The sequence below is a fragment of the Symphalangus syndactylus genome, chromosome 21 (assembly GCF_028878055.3).
Source record: "Symphalangus syndactylus isolate Jambi chromosome 21, NHGRI_mSymSyn1-v2.1_pri, whole genome shotgun sequence".
Classification (NCBI taxonomy): Eukaryota; Metazoa; Chordata; class Mammalia; order Primates; family Hylobatidae; genus Symphalangus; species Symphalangus syndactylus.
In genome coordinates this window covers 41,417,612-41,424,271 of record NC_072443.2, presented here as the reverse complement: position 1 = coordinate 41,424,271, position 6,660 = coordinate 41,417,612, and the positions used below count along the sequence as shown (strand labels likewise).

Below are 6,660 nucleotides of genomic sequence, written 5' to 3'. Positions count from 1 at the left end.
CTCTTTCGGTCCCTTATTATCTGTCTCTTAACTTTTTTGTTTCCCATAAACAACCTTAATCTGATGAGAAAATAATGATTGCTGAAGGTGTGCAGGAGGAAACGGGTGAGGAGTGTAGAGAAGGATGTACATTTCTCTCCTAAGACTGAACATCATCAGTCTTCTTAATTCTCAGTAAGTGAAAAGAAACCTTTTCATGGTGGGTTCACAGCTGTCCCTTCTCTAATTCAATTCAAATCCAAATCCACCCGTTTACCTTGGATATGGGATCTCTCATAATTACTACAGTTTTTTTTTTTTTTTTTGTAAGCACTGCACCTGATTGTATTTATGGTTCTCAACTCAGGATATATATTAGAATTATTTAAGAAGCCTTACAAATTCTGACTTTCAGACCACTCTAATACTGAATTCAATCAGAAACTCTAGATGTGGGACCCAGGCATTTTTCTTTTTCTTTTTTCTTTTTTTTTTTTTCAACTTTCAAGTTCCGGGATACATGCGCAGGATGTGCAGGTTTGTTACATAGGTAAACGTGTGCCGTGGTGGTTTGCTGCACAGATTAACCCATCACTTAGGTATCTAACCCAGCATCCATTAGCTATTCTTCCTGATGCTCTCCCTTCCCCCAACCCCCGTAGAGGCCCCAGTGTGTGTTGTTCCATATGTTCTCATCATTCACCTCCCACTTGTAAGTGAGAATATGAGGTGTTTGGTTTTCTGTTCCTGTGTTAGTTTGCTGAGGATAACAGTTTCCAGCTCCATCCATGTCCCTGCAAAGGACATGATCTTGTTACTTTTAATGGCTGCATCGTATTCCATGGTTTATATATACCACATTATTTATCCAGTCTATCATTGATGGGCATGTGGGTTGATTCCATGTCTTGGCTGTTGTGAATAGTGCTGCAATGAGCATACACATGCATGTATCTTTATAATAGAATGATTTATATTCCTTTGGGTATATACCTAGTAATGGGATTGCTGGGTCAGATGGTATTTTTTGCTTCTAGATCTTTGAGGAATTGTCACACTGTCTTCCACAATCGTTGAACTAATTTTCATCCCCACCAACAATGTAAAAGCATTTATCTTTCTCAAAAACATGGAATGCTTCATGAACCTGCATATCGTCTTTGCGCAAGGGGCATGCGTATCTTCTCTGTATCATTCCAATTTTAGTACATGTGCTGCCAAAGCAAGCGCTGTATTTCTCAGTACTTCAGACAATTCCAAAGTGTGGTCCAAGTGGAGGACCACTGTTTAGGGTCAGAGTTTAGGGTCATCTCAACAAACAGACACACAATATCCTAAGGTATTCATCTCTCACACACATATTTTGACTTACTAGCAGAGCAAAAATATGAGAAACATGTCAAGCTGGACTTTCAACATTTAGCTTTCTATAGCTATGAACATGAAAACATGTACAAAAATTCCACAGTAAAATTAAACCGATTGATGCCTTACTGGCCAAGGACTAGTAAAAGTATATTTTAACAAAGTGTTCAAATTATTTGTGTCCACATAGTGAGTATAATGTTGGCTATGACATGGACTGAGAGTGTATTTTTATATTAAATTGCAGTACTAAGGAGCTGTTTAATAAATCAACTTCTGTTATGGTGGTATGCTTGGATAAGAAGAGAAATGATTGACAGTTTTGCAGGATCATGCTGAAAAATCCCACCCACTTCGAGATAACTAAAACATGAAGTAGGCTGTAAGTGGAAGTGTCTGGAGAATTACATTTTTTTTTTTCCCTGACAAGTGATGTACAGGATTTGATTTTTGGGGGGTAGTAATTTGTTTCCAATTTTGTTTAACTCTACACTATCCATGAACATAGACCTCAGACTCCATATTGTTACTTGCTTTTTCTCATTTACATATGCTACAAACATATTTATTTACTGTGGGTTCATTACTGATGGAACAAAGATAAATAAAAATACAGCTTCTACCATCAGGTTGGTCACAGTGTAAGGCATTACTTCTCAAAATATAGTTAGAATTACTTGGGTGCTGTGAAAATGTAGATTCCCTACGATTCTAAAGATTCTGATGAAAGTTTGCAGTAGAGACCAGGCGCGGTGGCTCAAGCCTGTAATCCCAGTACTTTGGGAGGCCGAGGAGGGCGGATCACGAGGTCAGGAGATCGAGACCATCCTGGCTGACACAGTGAAACCCCGTCTCTACTAAAAATACAAAAAATTAGCCAGGCATAGTGGCGGGCACCTGTAGTCCCAGCTACTCGGGATGCTGAGGCAGGAGAATGGCGTGAACCCGAGAAGCGGAGCTTGCAGTGAGCCGAGATCATGCCACTGCACTCCAGCCTGGGCAACAGAGCCAGACTCCGTCTCAAAAAAAAAAAAAAAAAAAAGTTTTCAGTAGAACCCAGGAAGCTTCATCTTTATGAACTTCCGAATGGAATTAGTGGAAGGATTTATAATGTGAATCTTTTTGGAGATGACATTGGTGTTCTGAAACTGCCTGTGTTAAAGAACCCATTTTAAATTTTTTGTTGTTGTTTTTTGCTGTTATGAATAAAACTGCTGTGAACATTCAAAAAAAATTTTCAGTGTACAAGAGACTAAGTAAAATCTAATAAAAGGCCAGGTGCAGTGGCTCACGCCTGTAATCCCAGCACTTTGGGAGGCCGAGGCGGGCGGATCACGAGGTCAGGAGATCGAGACCATCCTGGCTAACATGGTGAAACCCCGTCTCTACTAAAAATACAAAAAATTAGGCGGGCGTGGTGAAGGGTGCCTGTAGTCCCAGCTACTCGGGAGGATGAGGCAGGGGAATGGTGTGAACTCGGGAGGCGAAGCTTGTAGTGAGCCGAGGTGGCGCCATTTCACTCCAGCCTGGGCGACGGAGCAAGACTCCATCTCAAAAAAAATAATAATAATAATCTAATAAAAATTAATTTATAAGGAAAAAAGCAATGAAGGGAAAACATACAAAATACAATTTCTGATTTTCATTATTAGATTCAATAAACATAAAATTACTATGTCAAACTGCTATAAAAGTTTTTAAATGTCTGCTCTTAGTTTTTGTGCTTATTCTGTGATAGACTGGTAAATAATTTGCAGACTGACACTGATCCACACACCGAACATTGAGTAGTATTATTTCCAATATTTGTTCAGAATAGCACTAATTCAGTGAAATACCAATAGGCTAGAAACCAGAGGAAGAGAGTCAATGGTCAATTAAGTTTGGGAAATTGTCAGATAAAGAAAATTTCCTTACAATCAAAGATCTTAAAATGTCTACTATACCAGTTTGTTTGTAAATGCAAGAGAAAGATAGCATATGGGTTTTACTAAAATTATTCAACCATAGATTTGTTTCCAAGAGCTGATTAACAACTCTAAGAACCCAGTCTTGAGTTGACCATAATTAAGGAAATGCTGATCTAGATAATTTTCCTTATTTAACAGTCGAGGAAACAGAGCCTAGAGATGTCAAGTGACTTGGCTTATAGTCAACTCTTTCATTTACCAGTTAACTGAATAATTAGTCTAATTAAATTTATTTATAATAAATTAAGCAAAATTTTAATGAGTATTTATTTATTAGGGTCAGGTACTCTACCAGTGCCTTGTCTTCCAGATTTATAATTGGAATCTTTTATATACATGAAATGCCTAACCATCTACCTCAGGAACCCTTGCTTCTTGTTTTTCTGCAGACACATATATCACTAATTTTCCTGTGTTGTTTACTTTGTGTGCTTCAATCATTCTTTCTAAGATTTCCCTACTGTTTATAACTGAGGACATTTTTCTGGATGATGTTGGCCTAATCTTAGCCAAATTTGTTAAGATTGAATAGTCATGCAATCTGGTAAAAAGACTGGCATATTTATTTTGTTTTGTTTTTATTTCAAAGAATATTTGCATAGCAGTTACTACGGGTCCATTTTCTCAGCTACTACTGGCCAAACAATGTTCTTAGCATTTTACATGTACTAACTGATTTAAGCTTTAAATAAGGGTTTGATATAATTATTTTTATTGTACTTATTTGGAGATCAGGAACCTGAAACATGGAAATATTAAGTGGCTTGTCCAAGGTTATAGAGCTTATACCTGGTAGACTTAGGATTCAAACCCACGCAATCTGGTTCCAGAGTTCGTGTTATACCAGGTAGAATTGTACATCCACATTATGAGAATAACAAGTATACTGGTTTAGGGTAATAGGAAATTATCCAAATGAACAAGAATTATTCTAAAGAATTCAGGGTTGTAACGGAAAGGGATTTTAATATTCAGATAAATGATTTTCCTTTTTCACTGTAATTCATCTGGACGAGAAACTGTTTTCTTCAGGAGATATGACAGAGAAGATTTTCAAAGACAGTAAAAGCTGTATAGACATATTATCTTAGAGGAGAATGATCCTTAAAGATTATCATAACTAGGGTTCTTAATTGCATTTTAGAAGTTGGAACAACAATAGATTTTCTATAATTAAATAATGGTGGGATTATCTACATGTACTAGGAGACAGTTTAATAGACAGAATCATCTTAAAAATTTTCTCCTATGATATTTTGCCATTTATTCATTAAAAACAATTTATTGAGTATCTATCATGTGCTACATACTATGAAAAGTGCAAGGGATACAACATTGACTAAAACAAGTTCTCTGCCTCCATTCATATCAGTCTGCTGGAAGAGAAAACTTTAAAACAGAAAGTTAAACAAATGTGCTGCATATTACCATTTATCTGCACAGTAATTTATTATGAAGCAACATATAACAGCATATTCTTCAATAAAATATTTTTGCGTGTGTTCCTCCAAGAGAATCATGGGTTGTAGGTTTGAGAATCACTACTCTGGTTTCCACCTTGACTTTATAGATTAGCATAATGAATACTCTGGAGTTTATGACTCATCTAGTTCAAGATGTGGTAGAGCCAGGGGTGGCTTCATGTCAACAGATTCTAAATCAATGGCTGTTTTTATGTTTCTGACTTGTGTAGTCATTTTTATTTCATCCTACTATCCACACAATCATGAGCTAATAGAATATAGCTAATTCCTTCTCTTTTATTTATTATGAAAGAAAATGTTTTGATTTAGAGATGTTTACTATAGGCCAAATTTTCATTTTCAACATTCTACCTTTATATAAATTGATACATGGACAGTATATCTTTACATAATTGTTCATAGGTTATATATTTTTATCTTTCAAATGTATCAAGTATCAACATGTTTAAGATTAATTTTATGACTAAGAACTCTTTATTAAAAAACTAAAACATTATCCATAAAAAAAATATATTTCAAAGAAGTCGCTTTTGACCTCCCAGCCTTATTCTTGGTCCCCTCTTTACCTTTCTAGATGTAGCCACTGATCACATAAGTGAGTTTAATATGAGTTCTCTGGATTATTTTGCATATGTCCATATGCCTCTGTTATAACTATACCTCTGTGGTAACCACGGAAAATACACTGCAGTTTTTTAATATGGTATTGTACTGAAAGTAACTTTTAGCCATTTGCTTTTTTTTAAGGTAGAATATCAATTTATTTTATAAGACATAGATCTACCTTGTTCTTCCTAATTGTTGCATAGTGTTTCATAGTTTGGATGTAACACAGCTTATTCGACTATCCAAACAATTCCCAATTATAAACAGTGCTACAATGAATATCTTTGTAGAGCTTTTTGATACACCGAATAAATTTTTCAACATGTCAACTGTAAGCCTAACAGGAACAAGGCAGCGACATTTCTAACAAGCAGTCAGTAACTCATCACAGGCTATCAAGGCAAAAATTACCTGCCATAAGATGTTAACATTTTGCTTTCATATATCAGCTTCATGGAAGTAATATGCAATACTAGGATAGTAGCAAAAACAAAGGAAATTGGCATACATTTAATGAATAAATACAACTTAATCAATCCAGAAATATTTATCAACGATTTGCGTACCTGGTGCCAGGGTTTGTGTTACAGGTAAGGAAAAACAATGGTGAACAAGACACCGATTCTTCTTTCAAGGAACTCACAGTCTTAAGGGAAAGAGAAAGACAAATAATTAAAGTTTATTTCCTTATGTCGTTCAAGTCTTTTTGTAGGGATGTGAGTAGGGTAGTATGATGCCTTATTGGAAAACCTCCTAAAAGGGTGGGTGTGTCTACTAAGTCTTTTCAAGGTGTGACTGCTAACTTGAGATCTGAAGGAGGACCAGAAATTGCAGCCAAATGCCGGGGGTGAGAAGGGAAGGACATTCCAGGCAGAGCAAACTGCATGTGCAAACACACAGAAGACAGAGCTATATGTAAGTAGGAGTAAAAATAGCTTAGTATTTACTACTAGAGTGTAACTATTAAACTAGGGTATGAAATATGAGAGACATACAAACTGGTACAAATGCATGGTCTTTATTTTAGTACTATAATTTTGATTACATCAACCAAAATATCTTTTATTCCTTTTGTAGTAACCCACCCATATTTAATGTTATGATTCAATGCACTTGATCCTTAGTCATTTATTCAATATTTAACAAATATCTACTGAGTCATGACTTAATGAAAGGTGATATCTTGGATATTAAATTCAGATTTTACTGAAGGGGAGAAAGGTATTCCTAATTAAGTATGAGATCCATTAACACAA

At 35.7% G+C, this 6,660-nt stretch overlaps 1 non-coding gene across 1 annotated transcript; it reads right to left on the bottom strand.

Moving 5' to 3' along the window:
* Positions 1 to 1,102: 1,102 nt before the first annotated feature.
* LOC129471803 (U6 spliceosomal RNA) lies at positions 1,103 to 1,209 on the bottom strand. The gene has a single exon (XR_008653751.1). It is a non-coding gene; the product is annotated as a U6 spliceosomal RNA (small nuclear RNA).
* Positions 1,210 to 6,660: the final 5,451 nt, after the last annotated feature.